The sequence below is a fragment of the Suricata suricatta genome, chromosome 9, assembly GCF_006229205.1.
Source record: "Suricata suricatta isolate VVHF042 chromosome 9, meerkat_22Aug2017_6uvM2_HiC, whole genome shotgun sequence".
NCBI classification, from domain to species: domain Eukaryota; kingdom Metazoa; phylum Chordata; class Mammalia; order Carnivora; family Herpestidae; genus Suricata; species Suricata suricatta.
Genome location: NC_043708.1, coordinates 72,500,265 through 72,509,960, shown reverse-complemented (window position 1 = coordinate 72,509,960; position 9,696 = coordinate 72,500,265).

The window sequence follows — 9,696 nt, the reverse complement described above, 5'->3', positions numbered from 1 at the left end:
AAATACATAAAACAGTTAATAACAAACAATCTTATTAATAAGAAGTGCTAATTTCAGGGGATTTTAACACTCCACTTCCAGCAATGGATAGATCAACAAGATAGAAAATCACTAAGGAAACAATAGACCTGAATGACACATTGGACCATATGGATATGACTGATATATTTAGAACTCTACATCCTGAAGCTAGGGAATTCACATTCTTCTCGAGTGCACATGGTACATTTTCCAAGATAGATCACATACGGAGTAACAAAGCAACCCTCAATAAATATAAAAGAATTGAGATCATACCACACACACCTACAGATCATAATGCTATGAAACTTGAAATCAATCACAGAAAAAAGTCTGGAAAACCAAAAACATGAAGGTTAAAGACCACTCTACTAAAGAATGAATGGGACAATTAGGCAATTAGAGAAAAAATTTAAAAATATATGAAAACAAATAAAAATGAAAATACAACAATCCAAACTCTTTGGGATGCAGAAAAGGCAGTCCTAAAAGGAAACTGCATTGCACCTCAGGCCTATTTCAAGAAACTAGAAGAGGTGCAAATATAAAATCTATCAGCACACCTAAAAGAGCTAGAAGGAGAGCAACAAGAGCACCCCAAACCCAGCACAAGAAGAGAAATAATAAAGGTCAGGGAAGAAAGAAACAATACAGAATCCAAAAAAAAAAAAAAAACCAGTTGAACAGATCAATGAAACCAAGAGTTGTTTTTTTAAAAAATTAAACAAAATTGATAAATCTCTAGCCAGGTTTCTCAAAAAAAGGAGAGAGCACCCAAAAAGACAAAATAATGAAGGAAAATGGAGCTATTACAAACAACCCTTCAGAAATACAAGCAATTATCAGTGAATACTATGAAAAATTATATAATGACAAACTGGACAACCTAGAAGAAATAGACAATTTCCTAAACTCACATGCACTACCAAAATTCAAACCAGAAGAGGTGGAAAATCTGAACAGACTCATAACCAGTGAAGAAATTGAATCAGTTATCAAAAATCACTCAATGAATAAGAGCTCTGAACCAGATGGCTTCCCTGGGGAATTCTACCAGACATTTAAATCAGAGTTAATACCCATTCTTCTCAAGCTATTCCAAAAAATAGAAATGGAATGAAAACTTCCAGACTCATTGTACGAAGCCAGCATCACTTTAATTCCTAAACCAGACAGAGACCCAGCAAAAAAAAAAAGTGAACTACAGACCAATATCCTTGATGAATACAGATGCAAAAATACTCAACAAGATATTAGCAAATCGAATTCAACAGCATATAAAAAGAATTATCCATCATGATCAAGTGGGATTCATTCCTGTGTTACAGAGCTGGTTCAACATTCGCAAATCCATCAATGTGATACATCACATTAACAAAAGAAAAGATAAAAACCATATGATCCTGTTGATAGATGCAGAAAAAGCATTTGACAAAATACAGCATCCTTTCTTAATCAAAACTCTTGAGAAAGTCAGGATAGAAGAAACTTACTTTAAAATTATAAAAGCCATTTATGAAAAGCCCAAAACTAATATCATCCTCAATGGGGAAAAACAGAGCTTTCCCTGAGATCAGAAACATGACAGGAATGTCCACTCTCAACACTGTTGCTTAACATAGTGCTAGAAGTTCTAGCATCAGCAATCAGACAACAAAAGGAAATAAAAGGCATCAAAATTGGCAAAGATGAAGTCAAACTTTCACTTTTCACAGATGACATATACTCTACATAGAAAACCCGACCAACTCCACCAGAAGCCTACTACAACTGATCCATGAATTCAGCAAATCACAGGGTACAAAATCAACATACAGAAATCGCTTACATTTTTATACACCTCTAATGAAGCAACAGAAAGAGAAATCAAGAAACTGATCCCTTTCACAATTGCACAATAAACCATAAAATATCTAGGAATAAACCTAACCAAAGAAATAAAAGATCTGTATGATGAAAACTATAGAAACTTATGAAGGAAATTGAAGAAGACACAAAGAAATGGAAAAACATTCCATGCTCATGGATAAGAATAAACCTTGTTAAAATGTCATTACTGCCCAAAGCAATCTACACATTCAATGCAATCTCCATCAAAATTGCATCAGCATTCTTCTCAAAGCTAGAACAAACTATCCTCAAATTCGTATGGAACCACAAAAGACCCCGAATAGCCAAAGTAATATTGAAGAAGAAAACCACAACGGGAGGCATCATAATCCCAGACTCTAGCTTCTACTACAAAGCTGAGATCATCAAGACAGTATGGTACTGGCACAAATACAGACACATAGACCAATGGAATAGAATAGAGAACCATGAATTGGACCCACAAATGTATGGCCAATTAATCTTTGACAAAGCAGGAAAGAGTATCCAATAGAAAAAAAGACAGCCTCTTTAACAGGTGGTGGTGGGAGAAGTGAACAGCAACATGCAGAAGAATGAAACTAGACCACCTCATTACACCATAAACAAAAATAAATTCAAAATGGATGAAGGACCTGAATGCGAGACAGAAAAGCATCAAAACCCTAGAGAAGAAAGCAGGAAACAACCTCCTTGACCTCAACCACAGCAATTTCTTCCTCAGCACATCCCCAAAGGCAAGGGAATCAAGAGCAAAAAACATCAAGATTAAAAGATTCTGCACGGCAAAGGAAACAATCAAAAAAACTATTTGGCAACTAAAAAACTAATTGGCAATGATAGTTGCAAATGACATATCGTATAAAGGGCTAGTATCCAAAATCTATAAAGAACTCACCAAACTCCACACCCGAAAAACAAATAATCCAGTAATGAAATGGGCAGAAGACATGAATAGACACTTCTCCAAAGAGGACATCCAGATGGCCAACAGGCACATGAAATGATGCTTAGCATCACTCATCATCAGGAAAATACAAATCAAAACCACACTGAGATATCACCTCACACACGTCAGAGTGGCTAAAATGAACAAATCAGAAGACTATAGATGCTGGTGAGGATGTGGAGTAACAGGCACCCTCCTACACTGCTGATGGGAATGTAAACTGGTGCAGCTGCTCTGGAAAATAGTGTGGAGTTGCCTCAAAAAATCATCCATAGAACTCCCCTATGACCCAGCAATGGTACCGCTGGGGATTTATCCAAGGGATACAAAAGTGCTGATGCATAGAGGCACATGTACCCCAATGTTCATAGCAGCACTTTCAGCAATAGCCAAATCATGGAAAGAGCCTAAATAAAGTCCATCACCTGATGAATGGATCAAGAAGATGTGGTGTATATATATACAATGGAGTACTACATGGCAATGAGAAAGAATGAAATCTGGCCCTTTGTAGCAAAGTGGATGGACCTCAAGGGTGTCATGCTAAGTGAAATAAATCAGGCAGAGAAAGACAGATACCATATGTTTTCACTCATAAGTGTAACAGGACAAACTTAACAGAGGACCATGGGGGAGGGGAAGGGGAAAAAAATAGTTGGGGAGAGGGAAAGAGGCAAACCATGAGAGACTCTTGACTACTGAGAACAAACAGAGGGCTGATGGGGGTGGGGAAGAGGAGAAGGGAAGTGATGGGCGTGGAGGAGGGCACTTGTGGGGATGAGTACTGGGTAGTATATGGAAACCAACTTGACAATAAACTCTAAAAGAAAAAAAAGAAGAGAAAAATAAGAGCCAAAGTAGGTATATACAATGAATATTACTCAGCCATCAAAAAGAATGAAATCTTGCCATTTACAATGACATGGATGGAACAGAGTGTGGTATGCTAAGCAAAATAAGTCCATCAGAGAAAGACAAATAACATATGATTTCACTCATATGTGGAATTTAAGAAACAAAACAGATGAACTTATGGGAAGGGGGGAAAAACGAGAGAGAGGGAGGAAAACTGTAAGAGACTCTTAATGATAGAGAATAACTGGAGTTAATAGAGGGAGATGAGTGGGTGATAGGCTAAATGGGTGGTGGGTATAAAGGATGGTACTTGTTATGATGAGGACTGCATATCTGTAAGTGGTATAAATCACTAAACTACTGAAATCAATATTATACATATGTTAACTAATTTTTTTTAACGTTTTACCATTTGCTTTGAAAGAGCAAGAGAGAGTAGGGGAGGAGCAGAGTGTGAATCCCAAGCAGGCTCTGCACTGACAGTGTGAAGCCCGATGTGCAGCTCAGTCTCAAAAACCGTGAGATCATGACCTGAGCTGAAATCAAGCATCTGATACTCAAACAATTGAACCACCCAGGAACCCTAACTAATTAAACTTGAAATAAAAATTTGAAAAAAATAAAGAAGTAGCCAGAGCCCAGAATATGCAGATTTTGTAGGGTACAGTAAAGATGATGAATGTATCTTAAGAAGATATTAATGATCAGGGTACCTGGGTGGCTCAGTTGGTTAAGCTTCCAACTCCAGCTCACTCATGATATCATGGTTCATGAGTTCAAGCACCACATCAGGCTCTGTGCTGACAGCTCAGATCCTGGAAACTGCTTCAGATTCTGTGTGTGTCTCTCTCTGCTCCTCCCTGGCTCTTGCTCTTACGTGTGCGTGCATTCTCTCAAAAATAGACATTTAAAAAAACTTTAATTTAAAAAAAAGATCTTACTGATAATAATGGTAGTGGTAGTAATCATGTTTATAGTTTGCTACAACAAGGGAGACTATCTGCAAACAACCATGGGACAACTCAGTAAGAGCATGGAGAGGTTTATTATAATATTTGTACTTTTTTTCCATAATATTTTATTGTCAAATTGTTTTCCATGTAACACCCAGTGCTCTTCCCCTTAAGTGCCCTCCACCATCACCACCACCTCTTTTCCTCCCTCCCCCTTCCCTTTCAACTCTCAGTTCATTTTCAGCATTAAATAATCTCTCAAGTTTTGCATCCCTCTCTCTCCCCAACTCTCTCTCCCTCCTCCGCATATTTGTACTTTATATGATTTGGCAGAAAGTTTGACAAAATGGGAATCTGTTTTAGAGAGGCTGCTGCCAGAAAGTGAGCAATTCAGTGACTGGCATCCTAGCCATTTTAATATAGAAGGTGGGAGGAATGAAGCAAGACTGAAATTTCAATAGGAAAGAAGCAGGAGTCACTCACTCTAGTAGGGAGACAAGGATACTCAGTAATTTTTCTGGTTATAAAGTGTTCTTTTCTTTGTGTCCCTTCATATCTGATTACAAAATGATGTTGCTTTGTTTTAAGCCACCACAGTCATGGAGTAAGTAACCTTATCTGATATTTGATGCAAATATTTAGGCTTAGCAGGGAACACTATAGTATAGCAGTCAGCATTGGTTCTCTGGGCTAAATTTTTCTTTCTCTGCAATAATGGAAAATGCTAACTTCGTATTCAAAATACTTCAGGTTTTACATACAAATGTAACTGCTTTACCTATAAACTCATGTAACCTTCATGTCAACCATATGAAGTAAATATTATTACCACTTTAAGGATGAAGAAAATGAAGTACTGAAAACAAATTTGCTCAAAAGTACAGGCTTCCTGAGGACAGTTCACAATAATCATTCTTAAGATCAAGTCTCCTGAGGCACCTGGATGACTCAGTTGGTTAAGTGTCTGATTTCTTCTCAGGTCATAATCTCACACTTCATGAGTTCAAGCCCTGCATTAAGCTCTGTGCTGACAGCTCAGAGCCTAGATCCTGCTTCAGATTCTGCTTCTCATTCTCTCTTTGCTCCTTCCCTGCTTGTCCGTTCATTCTCTCTCTCTCTCAAAACTAAATGAACTTTAAAAAAGACTTAAACAAAATAAAAAACCAAGTCTCCTGAATAGGCAAATGCCAAGTGGAAGGAATAACTACTCTAAAGCTGTCCCTTTCTCAACTGCAAGTTGATTCCCCAAGAAGAAAAAAAGACATAATTCACACTCTGCTTAGAATTACTCTTTCAACTAGCAAAGATAAAGTGAGCTACACTGCATCTTCATATTGCTGCACTTACTGCCACTCCCCCTTCTTATCTGGATAACATTTTTTAGAAGAATATGATACAGAAGGTAGTGAAAGTAGATTTGGAAACAGAATTATTCTATTCTTCTCCCTGTTCCAGACAGGAAAGTGGTATAGTCACTATTCCAATCCAAAAAGAAATATGAACTAGAACACTACCACCTATCCAACCATTTATTTCTGCTGATTTTGTAGGACAGTATTGTTATTGTTTCATGTATGACATCTCATTCTGTTTGCTCAAGGAAGAAGAAATATTTGAAGAAAAGATGGCCAAATTTTTCAAAAATTAGTAACAGTCACCAAATTACAGATCCAAGAATCTCAAATAATAAAATGCATAATAAATTCCTGCACGTGTAAACCTAGACATATAATATTAAACTGCTACAAAGCTATAGGCCAGTATCTCAACAAAATTTTGCAACAAAATACTAATAGATGTAATTCAACAACACGTTAAGAGGATCATACACTATGATTGAGTGGGATTTATCCCTGGGATGCAAGAACAGTTCAACATACATAAATTAACACATGTATATAAAAATTTACATATAAAGTATATTTATAATATATGATATATAATAGAATATGACATATATTACATAATAACATAATATGCAATACAACATATAAATTATATGTATATAGTTTTATATATATATATTTAGAATATATGTTACATATATATGATAAAATATTCAGCCATAAAAAAAGAGATATCTTGCCACGGACATTTGTGACAACCTCCTTGAATGTTGAAGGAATTATGCCAAGAGAAATAAGCCACACAGAAAATGACAAATACTGTATGTTCTCACTTACATGTGAAATCTAAAAAACTGAACTCATAGAAAACAGATTGGTAGTTACCAGAGAAAAGGAATGGAATGTAGAGGAAATGGATCAAAGTAGTCAAAATGTACAACATTTCAAGTTAAAGATAACTAAATTCTGGGAATGTAAATTACATCATAGTGACAATAGTTAAAAATATATTAGAATTGCATATTTGAAAAGTTGCTGAGAGAGTCAAACTTAAAAGTTCCCAAAACAAGAAAAAAAGTTTTGTAACTATGTGAAGTCATGGATGTAAATTAAACTTAATAGTAATGATTTTGCTATAGATACATAGATCAAATCCTCCTGCTTTACAACTTAAATTTATACAAAGTTTTATGTTAACTATATCTCAATAAAACTGTAAAAAATAAAATAAAATGAGGGAATATTTCACAAGTATCTTTCCTTACCAGGAAGGAGAACTTCACTATGTATGGAAATATATACAGTGTCTGTGTGCATGTGCATGTGCATATTTTTACATATTTTTTAACAGATCAAAAGTGCTCAACTCTTTAGTTAAATTCCACAATTTAATACTTCAGTTCAAGTATTTGGCATGGCACCATCCACCTGATAAAAGTGATAAATTCTTGCTTCTGAATCATAATTTTGGCAGACCTTAGTGTCAAGAAAATTCTCTTTGTACACTCAAACACTAAAAGCTTTCAATGAATAAGTCACCAAATAAAACTGTCTATTGTGCATCCCAAGATATCAATTTTCATGACTAAAAAAGTGCTATTACCACATAAGAAACAAAAACATTTCTACCTTACAGAAACTATGCTGAGAAAATGAGAAAACTTCAAGTCATAACCCCTCATAAAACTCTCTTTGCTCATTGATGCTGTGTACCCAACAATAAATTATTAACAACAATTCAGTCTCATTAGAGATGACTCCAAACCAACAGAGGAAAAACATTATTAAATATCATATCTAAGTGCACACATACCCATATGTGCATGCACACAAAGACATAAAACTAAAAAAAAAAGAAAGAAAGAAAGAAAGAAAGAAAGAAAGAAAGAAAAAAGGAAGAAAGAAAGAAAGAAAAGAAAAGAAAAGAAAACCAAAATGGTCTCCAAAAGTTTCAGTCATCTCTCTCAGCAATAACTTACTTGAAAGGGGAAAGAAAATTTCAACAATCATGTCAACTTGTAGGTACATCTGCTAAAACAGTCTAAAACAACCTAAAGGACTAGATGAGGGGTTACCCTCTAATTTTGGCATCTCACCACATACCCCATGTTCTCTGCTCCTGGCACTTGTCTACCATGACATGCAATTTATTTATCAGGGTCATACTAGAAGCACAGAGTGAACCTGGGAAGAAAACCTGTTAGCAAAAAGAACGAAGAACCCTTTTCAAGCCATGAGAATGAGAAATTTGATGACATGACTCTGGTACTGACGAGATAACAGAACCTAAAACTTTTAGCAAACTCAAAAAATGAATAAAATGTAAAGTACCAAGAGAATAAATAAAAATCTCACTTCCCAGGTAAACGGTGTTGCTCTAGTGATTACACCATTATAAGAATAATCTGTCTATTGAACAAAATAAACACTTGCTCTAAGAATAGCATGATAGTTTCTGATCACCACTGAAGAAACGAGGCCCCAAAGGCCAATCAATGGGCTCCTTAGGGAAGAGAACATTGGGGATATAACTGATAATCTTCTCTCCAAAATTCTCACATTTGGAATTCCCAGGAGACTATATCCCTTAGGAGGTATGAGACACAGATTTCAGAGAAACATAAATAAGTCTCTGTTGTGCAACAAACTTGCCATATTTTATCTGAACCAGTATCATGTGCCCAGCAATGTAAACACCCTCTCTGGGCTGCTGGCTGCCAAGGATGCCATGCCCTCCATCCTGCCTGCCTTCTGCTGCAGTGCAAACAGAAGATTGCTAGTCAGACCTGCCTGTTCTATGAGGAGGTGGGTTCGGAAGAGATACAAGTACAGGACAGTTCTTAGGTGTGTCTTTTAGCTCTGCCTTCTTTTATGTGATTGTGGAAACAATAACACTTCCAAGTTACATGAAGAATGTAAGATTTACTTGGCAACGAAGAGGGCTGGGAATCAAGGAAGTGAGAGAGATGAGGATGAGGAAGTATGGAAGGTCCGTCTTTATTAACCAGGAGCTCTATCCAGTCAGAACCAGCTCTTTGGGGGAGACAGCATGTTAGGGAAGTGACATCTGGCAATGACTGACGGAGTGTTGATGAGGAGCAGGACAAAAAAACTCCGGCTCTCTCTTATTTTAGCCACAGAGCAGATGATCACCATTTTGAAGAGGGAGAACACCAGGACTGAGAACCCCTGCTTGGTGGGTTCACTCCCACATGGCTTACAGAGTCATTGCAATAATCATATACATTAATTACCAAATATTTCCTCCTTTTACACCTCTTGGATTCTTGGGCTTCTGGGTTACTTTGAATTCCTACTACAGAGAAATTACTCACAGCTTGATTTTGCAAAACAGGATCCAGTCACAGACCAAAGAGGAGGCTTCAGTGAAGTGTGATGTGGAAAATTCTGAACTTCCCTGATCCCTTGTATCACTAGTTGAAATACTTTTTCTTTTTCTAAAGTAAGTAATGTATCTGGCATATTAAGGATTTTTGAAGGTTTTGCTTGAAGAGTCATGATTCTTAGTAAGGCCTCTAATCTTCTTTATTTTTTAAATTCCACATATGAGTGAAATCATATCGTATTTGTCTTTCTCTGACTTATTTTGCTTAGTATAATACATTCTAGTTCCATCCATAGCATTGTAAATGGCAAGATTTTATTCTTTTTGATGACTGAGTAATACTCCATTATATATATA